Raw genomic sequence first — 15452 nt, forward strand, 5'->3', positions numbered from 1 at the left:
AACTCAATTATTATATCATCAAGTGATATAAATGCTATAATTAATATTAATCCATAAAATATCGAACATTTCTTTCTTTCACATCATATTCATATTGTACTAGCGGAATTACCCGTGCCCTCTGCACGGGTGACTTTTGTTATTTACAATTTAAATTTCGTGTAATATTGTGCTTTGTATCTTTTTAGTAAATATGTTTTAACAATTGTTTCAATTATATGTTTTTAATAGTGATAATTGTGTATTAATCTACCATAATTTATTACTTATAAATTTTTACTTATTTAAATATGAAAAAATTAAATATCAATATATATTAGAAAAGAACAACTTCTAGCATGACGTGTCGCTCTCACAGGTCAAGTTAGTGACGTGTCGCTTCTGCATTAAAATGTTTCTTAGAAGAATAGTAGCTACATGTCCTCAATCAAAAAGGATGTCCAGCTCTTCTGTTAGCCATGACTATTCAAGTGCTATTCAAGAACTCAACAAGGTGAACTTTTTCTTTGCGTTTTTCTGCTACTGAGGTATAACTAACCTTATTGACCATTCAAAAATTTCAGGTGATGGTGTTGACAAAGAAAACAGTAATGGACCTGAACATTCAGGTGTAAAGGTGTTGGAAGCCAAACTAGATTACTTAGAAGAGGAAGCCAAAGCCATTTCCTTCTCATGTCTCCATTTTCTACTGATTTATTTCACCCCATTTAAGAATTAAAAATATTATGCATTAGCTTGAGGTTTGCTTGCTCTTGGTTCCTACAGATGTTAGTTATTTAATGAGTACTGATAGTTTGTTAGGCTCCTGAGTAAATTGCCAAGTTTGTTAGTTATTTAATGAGTACTGATAGTTATTTAATGTTTTAGTTTTAAAGGGAAGTCATGACTTTCTTGGTAAAATTGCTATGTTAATTATAAGAAACCTAAGGACTTGGTGGCTATGAAGCACAAAGGCATACACATGCAATGTCTAAAATATAGGACCTCAGGATACCTCATATCTGTGTGTGACAGAGGAGTTAATCTTAACCATCCTTGCATGATTCTATAGCCAAGATTGCATTTAGACATATAGACATGAAGGATTCTCATCATAATCTGGTGAATTGGGGAGCTCATCACAATTAGGGGGTAAGATTTAGAAATTTGTGTGCTTTTGCTGTTGAATTTCTTATCTAATTCTCTTTTCGATATTTTGATTTTGATGTAGTGGGTTGACTAATTCAAATAACACAGGGTTGAGCCAGTTGTATGAGAAAAACAAATCAAAAGGAAATGTTTGTTTTTTGTTTTGTGTCCTTACTCCTCTTGCTGTTGTAATTGTATTCCACTGCTATTTATTGTTAATGCATGGAATGCAGGCATTTGCAAAGAAGTACAAACTTCCATTTACATTGTTGAGTGATGAGGGTAACAAGGTGAGGAAAGAAGTACAAACTCCTCTTGATTTTTTAATTTTTGTTTATTTTTATTTGATAGTAACAAGTTGTTGCTTCAGATTTAATGACTATAGACTATAGATATTTGTATACTCTATCTGTTTGTTGATGTTACACAACCAGTTAACAGTTGAATCTATCCTAATTCTTAAGTCATGCATCATGATTATTACCAACAAGGCATTGGTGAGCTACTGCCAAAGTTCCTATATTAAGCACTATATTCAATTCATGTGCAGGAGGACTCATGTTCAAGCTACCTCAAAGCAATCTACAATTTGTGACATCCATAACATTCCTCCTTACAACCTATTCCAAGTATATGGCAGCTAAAAAGTACACATTTAACTGCGGCAATGTTTTAGGCACTCCAAACACCTTAAGAAGCGTAACGAAAAGACAGGTAAGCCTCATTATTTCGTCCTTTCGGAGTTCAATTTACCATGTTTTTGTCTTCATTTGGTTCTCAGGAAACAGTATGTCTTGAAAAGTGAGGTTCCAGGCTAATGTCTAAGATCTAGGTGCAATCCATTGACCAAAGTAAATCGGTGATGAACTTTGATCTTATTAGTACTTCAGTTTTGCAGTTTTGGCAAGTTACCCACAAATTAAAAAGGTGAGAGTAGCCCAGCAAGAGGAGTTTAAATTTTGATTGTTTAACAAGCGAAAATAAGCTGTGAGGAAATTGGTTTCGTTGATTTAGTTGTCCAGTGGACTGCATTCTCATAATTTCAAATGAAGTAATTTACAAATTTCTCAATGTGCATATTTGATAAATGATTTTGGTTCTTGATTGAGTAAGTTTTTGTTTTTTATAACTGCACTTAAAGAACAATTATATGAAGATAAAATTGAGTGCAAAGAAGCGTGAGAAAAGGATGCAGCTGATCTAAAAGCTAATGTTAATAATGCGATGTCTGGGGCTTGAAGAGAAAGAAAAGAGAGAGCCTGATAAAGGAAATAAGAGATTATTTTCCATGACATAACTTTCTTAGAATGGAAATATGCTCTGCAAGAATTGATAAACATATTAATAATATAATCTGATTAATAGTACTTTGGTTGTTTGCTTTTCATTCTCTTTTTTAATGAAAATATAATCTGATTAATGGAAATATGCTCTGCAAGAATTGAAAGAGTAATCTTTGGAGCTGCCATAATCTAATAGCACTTTGGTTGTTTGATTTTCATTCTCTTTTTTTTCTTCTGCAAGCGACATTTATAACTCACATGTTTTCATCATCCATCCCACTTGCTCTGTCTAAGTTACACTTTTGTCTCATGACATGAGTGAAAATAAGGATAGTGTCTTACTTATAGATGGTCTAATATTGCAGTTTTTTGTTCCCTGGTGTGAATATTTCTTTCTCTTCATATTGATCTCATTCTGATGTTATGTGGTTTGTGTTTAACAATTAATATTGATTTACTAATTAGCATTCTATTAACGTTGTGGTGCAGATCTTTTCTTTCTAAGAGTTCCATATCTAAGTTTGATTGGTGGTTCATGGTGGGGATCTTGATGGTTAAAGGAAATGTGTGTTCTTTTTTTTTCTTCTACCCCCTTACTTACATGTCTTCTTTCTTGATTTTGATTGTTTGGTTACAGGACTTCTCATTCTCAAGAAATCCAGCAGGGGTCAATCAAGGACTACATTTGAACCAAGTTACAACAAGAAAGCTGATTTTGAAAATATCCTCTGCAAGATGGATACACATAGGAGACTTTACAAGACTACAAAAAAGAGGTATCTCAATTTTATTTTCTTGATTTAGATAGAAAGCTGCCGAGTACTAACTTTTTTGTTATAACTCAGATTGATATAATGAAGAGATTGAGACATCCTAATGTATTGCTTTTCATGGGAGCAGTATATTCACTAGAAAAGCTGGCCATTGTGACAGAGTTGTTACCTAGGTAGGACATAGGACAACTTCATCTGAGAGCTTGATATATTAAAAATTATGAATTACACTTAGTTTAGATATACCATAGAATGCCATGCATCTATTACATTTTCAATGTGTTTTTAGATAATAGATCTGTGTATTATTGCAGATGCATCTCTCACCCACTGTGTATAAAGTACCCATTTATTTATTATGTATTTTTGTAAGCAAATTATAAGGAGTCATCCTAAGTTGATTTTATTTTGCATGGTAGGGGAAGTCTTTTCAAAACTCTTCACAAGAACAATCAGACATTAGACATAAGAAGGATGTTTAAGGATGGCTCTTGATGTTGTGTGTTTCCTCTTTCGATTTCGTTATATTTCCTCACTACTACATTTTGGTAATGGAAGTTCTGATGGTCTAGAACTAAATAGGATCAACTCAGATTGTGTATGTGATGTGAATCTGCGATTGACATTGATATTTCACTTTCAATTTATCATATTTCACCAGGTGGAGAGAGATGGATCGTATTGATTGATGATGAAAAGAGATAATTCCAAAAGAGAACAACGTCATGTCCAAAGCAGTATCATAATCTTGAAGGTGCGGTAGGGGAGGTCAAGCAGCACGTTGCGTTATGGAAGGGTAAGTGAAACTATGCTAATTTTCCATATAAGGTTCAGTTTGTCACTAAAATTGAAAGTCGTGGTGCTGTCAAGTTATTTGCACACCATAAATGTGAATCTATGCTACATTATATGAATGTCATGGACTGTGACCAGTTAGATTGTTCATTTAAACCTTGCTATATTCCTTAACTCCACGGACCTGAAGGGTTGTTACAATAGCATACAAAGAACCAGAATTTTGAAGTCATGAATCATGACGAGACAATGTGTGTTTCAAAGGAAGAGGTTCTTATTTGAAGAGAATTCAAGCAAAAACTATAGGAAGAAAATAGTTTTAGAAAATGGTTGGAGTTCAGCGCATGGGAGAATTTATTCATGGGCGGATCTACTTGGAAGTGAGGGGGTTCATCTGAACCCCCTAAACAAAAAAAATTTGCACTTACACTCCTATATAATATATTTTTTGAACCCCCTGAAATTTTTAAATTATACTAGTAGACTTAGTTTTGCACCTATTTGCACTAAAGACTTACCATCACTTACTCCTCTCACTCTTCACACACACGCGCACTCAGCCACTCACCCTCTTTCTCTCGCTGCCCTAAGTCCCACTCAACTGAGATGTGAGAACTGCAATCAGAATCATCGTCTGCAAAATAGTTCAATCTCAAATTATGCTTCCTTTGTTTAATTTTCCTATTTCGATTTAGATACTTAATTCTTGAAGACAATCGAATTATTCATTTATATGATCTTTACTGAATTGGAAACTTTCAATGAGAATAATATATTTTTCTAGTGTTTTCAGTTTAGATTTCTCACCTCAGTTGGTCAATTTAAACTAAGATATTTTGCATGTGCATATATACATAAATATTTGCAGATACAAAATTTCAAGTGACAGGTATTTTTTCCTCTGTTTTTATTTATTTGGGCTGCTATTTTCGTTAGTAAGTAAAATGATAAGAGAAAGTCGCTTTTATATATTTCTGCAAGTCTTATGTAAGATTTAACTTTATTCATTTTTCCTTCAATTGAGGGGAGAAAAGGATCGCTACTGTTAATGTAAATTGTTCAACGATTTCATAATATGAAATCACGTAGATGACAACTATTTAATTATATTTTTACCGATGTTTTCATGTGAAAAATTTGAACCCCTGGTCGGGGGTCCTGAATCCGCCACTGAATTTATTTGTACTGTTAACTATATGAGTTAATTTTAATTTGATTATGTTGAAGTGTATATTTTTATTGACTCAATTGTAAATTACTTAAGAAATTGTTGCTTACTTAAAATTGTTATTTGGAATTACACTCCTTCCTAAATTTCACGTTGTGATGTGTTTTTTTTCAAATCAATGTTGGTTGGTATCAAGTGCCAATTACAAATGAAGGGTTGTGCTAATACAATTTTTTTTATACATCGGAAAAGGTGCTAATACAATTGATGCAATGCAGTAAAGAGGAAAAAAATGAGAGAGAGGGATCAGAATTAGAAATGGTGGTCAACTTATTAAGAATCAATATCAATATATCAATATATATTAGAAAAAAAAGAACTTCTCTAAGACTGATTTGGTGAGGTGGCAGCTCCTGGTTTAATCTCATAAGAAAAAATCCACGTGTCAATTTTTTAGTAAGTTTCCCTTTTGTTGTCACATGTGCCCTGATTTCTCCTTACAACTAAACCTAAGTCAAAGCTCTTCTCTTCCTCTCCTCTCCTCTCTTTCCACAATCTTCTCCTTTCTCCACCGCACCGCTCCGCTCTTCTCCTCCCCTCAAATCTCACTCTTCAACTCTCTCACATTCTTCTCTCCCTTAGTATCACGCAAAACTCTGCGCAGGCAAACTGACTATTAAAAAATAGTGGAAATTGAAATGGAACTACTTATCTTGGAAAATAATAAAAATAACATAAAATTACACGTAAAAAAAGTTTTAAAAAATTTCACGTAAAAAGATCACATGGAAATGAACCTTTTAAATGAAAATAGTTTTATGTTAGAATTAATTGAAAATCATATGTAATATAATTTCAATTTATTTTATAATTATTTACCAATTTTTTACTAGTGTATGTACATAAAAGTATTTACTTATTTTCCGATGTACATAAAAGTAGATTGTTTGGTCATTGTAGATGAACAAGGGGTAATTTCAAACTCCACGCGCAATGTTGTCTACCAAGAAGTTTTTGAGAACAAATGACTGGAAACGAACACGCATAATCGCGTTCACTGTAGATTAACTCAGCTATTGTTTATTAGCCACCATTAAACCATCTCCTTATACATTTTTTCATTAATCAATCTTTTTATTAGGGGGTTGTCTAAATAACCCTAGGTAAAAATTGGGTTAAATCACCCAAGCTTAGGTGTTTCAATAGTTTTATTACATGTGTCTTTAAAAAATTCCAAGTCAGATATTACATGTGTCATCATAAAATCCAACTCATTTTATTATTCATTATTTTTATATTTTTATCAAATTCATACTTTGAACCCATCAATTAGGATAAATTACACAATGAACATTTTTCTTAAAAGAAAAACCAAGAACCCTAATCCCCAATTTTGAATGTTACTTTCAATTTAGGATCAAAAGTCCCACCATTGATAATCACCGAAAATATCACATAAGAAATTATTCATCTTTAAAATAAATTCACTCTTAATTATTCATTTCCTGTAAAATTCCCATTGAAACTCACCGGAAATTCAAATTCCGGCCGCCGCCGCCACCTGCGTTTCTGGGCTGAATGCACAGAACTTTTTTTTTTCTTTTTCCTTTTCAATTTTTAACACTCGCGTGTCTCATCCATCATTTTGAATCTTTATATATACACCAATAGAAAATTTTAGCTGTCCTAGAATATTGTTGTTGTGTTTGTGTTATCAAAGGTGGATGTCTGGTTGAGGTAGAAGAAGATAGTAATTGGTTATGGCGTGAAGGACACGTTCTACATAGCCCATGGATCACTCATGAAACAGGACATTCCTCCAATCGTGGAAGAAGGAGGTGCTTCCGCCCATACCCAATTTCATGAAACAGGACATTTAAGATTTCCCAATGATTATCAATGATTGGACTTCTGGTTCTAAATCAGAACTTTCAAAATTGGGGATTAGGGATTCTTGGTTTTTTTTTAGAAAATACTTTCGATGTGTAATTTATCCTAATTGATAGGTTTAAAGTATAAATAAATTATTTAATAAAATGAATTTGACAAAAATATAAAAAAAAATGAATAATGAAATGAGTTGGATTTTATGTGACACATATAACATGAGTTGAAATTTTTTATAAACACATATAATAATATCATTGGAACACCTAAAATTGGGTGATTTAACCCATTTTTTATCAAGGGTCATTTAGACAGTCCCTTTTATTAGTTAATCAATTGCACAAATTTCAATGTATGCAACAAAGGTTTCAATTTAAGACTTTTTGACCATTTTGTTTAGTATTATAGACTCTTTTATTTCATCTGTTGTTTAATATGTTGGAAATTCCTTATATCTATGATTTGTGCTATTGTCTTCATGTTCATGACGAATGTCAAACGAGTTCATGTTGATCTGAATCAGGCTTAGAAGAGAAGTCATTTTGTTCACTTTGAGTCGCATTTCAGACTCTTCTATTTCATTTATTGTTTAATATATTTTAAAAAACAACATATTGATCGACGTATCAAATAAGACAGACAGATTCCCCGTGCAACGCACGGGTGAAAAAACACTAGTTTTAAATTATAAGACTTAAATTCATTCAAATTTTTGTATATACATTAAATCAATATTTTTAATTTTTTAATACATGTTTAATTATTAATATTTGATTGATTATTTTTCATATCAATGTTTCTATTTATAATAACATTAACAATAATAATAACATATAATTTGATTCAAAATTTTAATTTCAAAGAGAAATCAATATTTAACAACAAAATGAAACTCCACTTCTTATAAAACTCAAATAAAATCACAGGAAAAAATCACCAGATTAAAAAAACCAAAATAATAGATAATTTACGAAAATTATTTAGATCCAAAGACTTCTCTTATTTTTGAATAAAGTCTCACATGACTATTACTTTTAAGTTTCAACTCGTTCCCCCTTTTTGTCTCTGGCTCTTCGATCATACCTTTGGTAACCACCGCCTACCAGGGACGATGGAGGAAAAATCCATTTTATCAATCCATGCAGATAAATTGAAGGATTTATGTCTCTCCCCTTCATGATTTAAAAAAGGGGTGAACCAATATATAATGGTGAATCGAAAATTGAAGAATGAGTAAAAATAAGATCATGAAATAGGGGTGTTCATAACCGAACCAAACCAATTAAAACTGTTCAAACCGATCCAAAAAACAAAAAACCGAAAAAACTGATAACCAAAAAATCTGAAAACCGTAAAAACCTATGTTTTGTTAATGAATCGGTTTGGTTTTTAGTTCCCATGTTCAAGATCGAACAAATCCAAACCAAACCGAAAGTATTTATTTATTTAAATTTTGACATACATAATTACCCATTTAACCGTATTTATAATGTTTTATTCCATATATACCCAAATCTTTAGAGTAATGTGTTTAACCATTTGCAAGTTAGGAGACATATCACATATGTCTTATTTTCATTCAGAGAAAGTGAAACCCTCATTGTTCTGCTCCTTTGCCTCTTACTCAAAACAATATGTTTGTAACATTGGTTGATAATCAACTTAGATAGAGTTAATTATTAGATATTCTGCACTGGTAATACAGTAGTGTTACAAATTACAGTCATCACTTAACAATCATAATATTAGTGCGTACTTAATTCATTTTTACAATATTGATGTTAGTGTTAAGCATGATATCTTGTCTCTGTAACTTTTACAATGCTTCTTGTTTTACGATTTTATTTTCTATTTCGTTATTTATTTCAAGATTTTTAGTTTCTTTGAAAAACTGAAATCCAATCCGAACTGATAAAATTGGATCGGATTTGAAAAAAAAAACGATTGGATGATTAAATTATAAAACCGAAACGAATGGATCAGATGAATTTTTCTTAAAAACTGAACCGCGAACACCCCTATCATGAAAAATGAAATAAATCATTTTACACAACAAATAGAAATGAGTGAATAAGAAGATAATGTAACCAATAATAAACTTATAATATTACGATATACAGTGGTGGTAGAGAATTATAAAAAAATGGAAATAAAACTCTGAAAACAATAAATCAAAATAAGATAAACACAATGCCACAAAGAACGGGTGAAAGAGAATGTTATAGATTAAATAAATAATGTGAGAAATGTCTCAAAAGAGCAAATGAATTCTAACCAGTGCGCAGGTATAGCAAAATTAATTATTTTTGCATTAAGATAAAAAGCATTACCATGCACATGATTGATAAGTTAATGCACATAATTTATCATGAAGTAGACGAACGGAGAAAAAAAAGCAGGATGAGTTTTTTTCATCAGAAATCCCAAAGATGGGAGGAAGAAGTATATGATAAATAGAAAATGGTGGAAAATGAAAGTCTTTGCCTTGTTATGGAGGAGGTATGCACAAAATGATGCTAAAATTATTACTACTGCTATAAATTTAACACGTAATTTTATTTCCTAAATTAAGAAAGAAAGACTTAAAAAAAGACTCATCTCTTCTAGAGAGTGATCCAGAGCCACAAACTCATTCTTAAAAAAGACTTAAAAAAAGAAGAAAATTAGATCATCACCTTTTGGAATTACATATTTTGGAATTACATATGTTTTATTCTTAAAATAAGAATTTAATTTTAAGTGCGGAAAAATAAAAAAGAGAGGAAATATAGTTATACATGATTATTTGCCGAGAGTGAAACGTGTTGTTTTTTTTTTTGCATTGGAAAATAAATGTGTTGGTTTTTTTCCATTAATTCATTAATAAAGTTCTGATTTCAAAAAAAAATATAAATATACCTGATTAATTGGAAAAATATACAAGTATAGAATAATTATAAAAAAAATTACACTGTAGTTATATAATACTCCCTCCGTTCCTAAATATAAGACCTATTCCAAAAAATTGCGCTTATTAAGGAAGTATTTAATGTGACTAATTAGTGTATTGATTTTTTAAAAATGCATCCATTCTTCCTTATTTACCCTTTATTATTTTCTCTCACTACTAATCATTGCATTTATTACATTTTATATACTTATTATACTTATTGATTTCAAAAAAAAAATCATTTTACTATACTTAATTGTTCAACCGGTAAAGAAACGCTTCCTTTTCTCTCTGTCATTTGAACAACGAATTTTTTTTTGTTCCCACCAAACTAAATTAAAACAATTATACATTTCCTCCAAACTAAACCAAACCGTTTCCAGTTCCCATTTAAACATAAGTCCTTTTTGAACTTCATGCTCTTTTAACAATGGAGAAGAAAACAGGAGAAGAAAAGATGAAAGGGGAGAAGAAAAGATGAATATTGTGTGAAGAAGAAAAGAAAAGTTCAGAATTTATGCACTCACCACTGATATCCCAAAAGTCATAGTAGTAATTAATGGTAGGTGGTAACTTTGGAATTGAAAACAAGTAATTAATGTGGAGGGTAAAAATGGAAGAGTACAAAACCTTTTGTTAGATTATTGTAACTAGGTCTTATATTTAGGAACTTCAAAATTTTGAAACTAGGTCTTATATTTAGGAACGGAGGGAGTAGAGTTTTATAATTTTCGATGTACCAAAAAAAATATAATCGAGTTTTAAAATTTCCTAATTATGCCTGTCTTATTTTGGAAATGACTATGTGGTTATTATTGGTTTGAAGTTAAAATATCATATATCTTCTTATGTGAAATGCTCCATTTGGTTATTTAATTGAAATTTAAAGTTTCCTAATTAAGCATGGTTTATTAATAGTTAATTTTTTTGAAACTTTATTCATAGTTATTGGTTTGATTTGATTTGAAGAGTTATGCACCATTATTACACTTGATATTTTCCTACTTTTCCAAAATGATTTCGGTATGACATGTTTGACTCATTAATTTTTTTATTGTCATCATTATTATTTTTTAAATTCAAAATTCGTTTTCTTAAAAATTATAGTAATGATGAGTGTCTAAAATAAGAAATATTTATTTGTTTTCCAAAAAAAAATAGTACTGCCAAAAAATAGTAATGCTGAAAATTGAAAAAAAAATATTTATTTGATATACTCATATACAAATATTCATTTGCTGATTATACTCATTTCAAAACCAATATAATATTACTTAGACAATAATTAAAAAGAAATCAAATGTATTTTTGAAAAATAAAAAAAAAGCTGTAAAATAAAAAAATAAAAAATCTAATATTCATTTTTAATCTAAATAATTATGATTATTAATTATTAGTATTTAATATATTAATAATTAAAAATCATTATAATTTTCGAAATTTTAAAAATAATATTTTGAAATAGACAATTAAGTCAATTAAATAGGATATGAGATGTTCATGTTGAAACAAAAAATGTTGGATGGATTTTTTTGTTTTGGAGGAAAAATAAATTACTTAGGAGGGGACATGTGGCATAGATCTTCTAAAAGAAAACATTCTTTTCATATATATATTAGTATTTTTTACCCGTGCGATGCACGGGGGATTTTCATTTTTTTTATTGCGTAAAATTTTAAAATCCATGTTATTGTTGTTATATGTATTAAAAGATAATGGACATTGATATTAATATCACTCACACCTATCATTATCATCCTCCAATGTGTACCACACTTGAAAGTGTGTTACATTTTCACTACCGCTACATATTAGGGTGGTTGGTATTAATAAGGGTGTGTGTAGTACTTTTTAACAGTGGCCAAAGATAATTTGCCGATTAATAAATGATAAAATTTAATTTTGGATATAAGAAAATATTAGTTTGTAAGTATTTTTTTCATGATAAATGTGTTTATTTTTCTCTTGCAGAAAATAATTTATTATATATATTTCTGTGTCTGTGTGTGTCTTTTCATTCTTATTTATGTCAAACAATAAACATATGAAAAGAAATCTAAGAAATAAATGAGAATAAAAAAAAAAAGAGAAAAAATGACAATACATGAGAGTTTTAAGCTAGGCAAATTATGTGAGGTGAATTTGGTGTGCATTTAGGTAATTTTCATATAGATTTTTATTTTTTGTTTCATGTGGAATGAAAGAAACTTTCCCCTAAGAGATATAACCTCACAGTGATATGGATGTTCTCGACTCGAACATGATTTCCTTAAAAGAAAGACGTCTTACTCAAAAAGAAAGTAATTTCAAATTTTTTTTTGAGGTAACAATAGTTTTCACATAGAATAATTGTTGATTGAGCACAAAAATAGAAGAAGAAAAAATTTGGAAAATATAAACAGATTTTGACTCGAGAAGTTTTAATTCAAGTCCTGGTATTGTGACCCGTGAAATACATGGAGATATTCATTTTTTTTTATAATGTGCATTTTTTTTTTCATATTCTTAGTTATTTTTATAGATTTACTAAAAGAAGAATCATGAATTAAAAGAATAAAATTTATTTTGAATATAAGAATTGTTGAATCTGCTTCACACCAGTGTTGTTATGCCTGAAGCCGATGTGTTTAGTGGATGTTCTTGGGAGTTTACGCATCTTGGAGTTCTGGCGGATTTGTTTTGCGTTTTTTTAAGCCAAGAAAAGATTTTTACTTGGATATCCAAATAACTTTACTATAGAGTATGTATATGAATCTCACATAGAAAAGAAGAGCTTACCTAGAACAAATTGACGCCCTTGACTGACTAAATCCCAAAATAATTTGTACACTTGGTATTTTCATCATTGCACCTTGAATTGCTCTCAGTTGCAAGGTCTTCAGAACTTTCACGTAAGCTACTTAACGCTCAATTCCTAGTCTTCCATCAAACATGGTTCCTTTCAACTGTGTACCCAATCTCGAACTTCATCATCAGCATCCCAAGTTTTTGATCTTACAAAGATGAACTATCACAACTAAAATTTCTTCGTTATTTTCTTGGCTTAAGTACGCCACCATCAGGTCTCCGTATAAGCCTCAAAGTGTACACACCAGTTGATTGCCTCCGCAATTTTCATTCTAATTTTAATAAAGTAAACCTAATGATTTAGGAGAGTCTAAAAAATTTAATATAATCAATCAATGTATGAAAAAGACTCACGTCAAATCGTGTATTGCAACATCTATATGCATATTTGTCTTCCCATCCTTTTCACCTTCTATTAATCCACCTTTTTTGAACTAAATGCCCAATAACATGTAAAATAAAAAAAAAGGATAAAGATTAATAATAAACTACAATGTGAGCATGCAATGCTGCTGTTGTATGAGAAGTAACCTAGCAAGTATTAGTCATTAGGAAATCCCGTTTTGCATGATTTTTTTGACCGTCTGGTTGGGTTTTGGTTGGGTCTGCAGAATCTTAGAGGGTATTTTTTGGCTGGTTTTGCTTTTTGGATCCCCTTTGAGGAGGGTGAAAATCAAAACCGACATAAAACTTCTAGCCATCCATAATGTTTTAGTACAAAACAATAATACACCAAATAATAGAGTGTAGGAAGTCATGCAAAAGGTCATGCAAATTTCTCCTTTTTACGCATCTCCCAGAAGAAATTATAATTTCAATCTAGAGAGAAAATGAAAAACAAATTAGTATAAGTTTATTATAAAGATAATAAAAAATTGCTTGGAAATTTTATCACTTGGCATTAGTGGAAGATTAAATGATTAATAACACTCAAATATTATTATAACAAACTCAATTATTCATTCAATTACTAAGTCAAACTAAAAATATATTAAATTGTATTTAAATGATTTCTTTCAATTTCAATTTAATTAATTTTTTAACCGTAATGTTTATAATGAACATTAGCTTTATGAGTAAATGATGTTTAAATAATTTTCTTTCAATTTAGATTTAACTCTATATTGGTTTTAGTTTAAAATTTCAATATTGGATAATTAAAATTAAAATTCAAAGATTTTTTTTATTAAAAAATCAACTATTTGTATTTATTTCAATTTGAACATTTACCTAAGTCTAATTCATATTTATATATCTGATATTTCTTCCTTAAATAGTAACTCATTCTATTATTTTTTTAAAAATTATTAATTTAAATTATTTTTAATCAAGTTTTATATATTACTCTTATAATTTTAATTTTTCCAACTCTTTTGCATATCTCATTTATTCAACCTTAACACTACAGTAAACAAAGTGTGTGAGTGTCATAAATAATATTTATTCATGACATTAATTATTATAATTGCTAATATAGAATGAAACTTTAGGAATTCACATTTTATGACTGCTAAAAATTTATTCAATGAACTTCAACTTTATAACTTATGCCTCTTTACTATCCAATTGTAAGTTTCACCCAATTCCATAAATGATATTGTTTCAAATTACATGACACTAAGTGGAGAGTCTCTTTGAGTGCCTTCAGCCGTGATTGTAACATGCCTGCCGACTGGTTAGCCAAAAGAGGAGCTTCGAACCCAGAACTGCCTTTTTGTCTGCTTGATACTCCGCCTATGGAGCTTGAAACCCTCATTATGAGGGATCGTTTGACTGCTTTGTAGTTGTTCTTGTTGTTGTTTATTTTCCTATGTAACAAAAAAAGATATGAAAAGTATTATTTATATTTATATGTCTTGGTCTGCTATTATTTTTTGTACTATTAACATATAAAAGTTTCCATCAACATCTCTATAATATTCTTCAACCCATTATGTTATCAATTTTAGTCTTAAACTTTTATTATGTTAATAAATATATTATTATGCACAAACTTTTACTATTATAATTTACTAATAATATAAATAAAAATAAGTAATGTACCAATGAATTTGAACATTCTTCTATCAAATTTAAGTAAATTTTCTAGATTTAACATTGGATTGGAGTAATTTAAGTCGATTCAAGAACATAATGATTTCAAGGAACTTACAAAACCTTGATGAGCAAGTTTGGGTTCTTTAACCGCTGTCTCTTTCATTTTTCTTCAACTCACGCCTCTAAAGATGTATGTGTCTCTATTAAAGTTGGATATCCCTCCTTCTTTTCTGGTACCGATAGAACAAATCATTTGAAATATTTTAACTCAAACTCTTGTCAAGTATAGAAGAATATATGGATGAGACAAAATAATATTAATTTTTAAGGATAAAAAAAGTATAAGAAGAGTAAAGCCGGAATAGATACAACATAAGGTAAAGATAACAATCATGATTTGGAAGCTTGATAATCCTCATCACACGTATCATTATTGTTGCAACAACTACCCTTCAAGGGTGCATTTTCCTAGTCAATACAGTTTGCCTTCCAAGTTGTTCAACTATGGAAGCAAGAATCTTTCATCTTGGTTATTTAAACCAAATTGCAAACACAAATTCTTATTTTTGTGTTTCAAACCCATGCAAAAAATGGTGCAAGTTGAG

At 29.9% G+C, this 15452-nt stretch overlaps 1 long non-coding RNA gene across 2 annotated transcripts; it reads left to right on the top strand.

The window, feature by feature from the left end:
* The first annotated feature begins 1336 nt into the window (after positions 1-1336).
* LOC130732396 (uncharacterized) lies at positions 1337-4331 on the top strand. 2 transcript variants are annotated; one of them, XR_009017027.1, is made up of 4 exons: positions 1360-1418; positions 1593-2055; positions 2901-3187; positions 3846-4331. It is a non-coding gene; the product is annotated as an uncharacterized LOC130732396 (long non-coding RNA). The 2 variants fall into 2 exon arrangements; XR_009017026.1 differs by having other exon boundaries at positions 1337-2055.
* Positions 4332-15452: the final 11121 nt, after the last annotated feature.

This window comes from Lotus japonicus, chromosome 1 (genome assembly GCF_012489685.1).
Source record: "Lotus japonicus ecotype B-129 chromosome 1, LjGifu_v1.2".
Taxonomy (NCBI): domain Eukaryota; kingdom Viridiplantae; phylum Streptophyta; class Magnoliopsida; order Fabales; family Fabaceae; genus Lotus; species Lotus japonicus.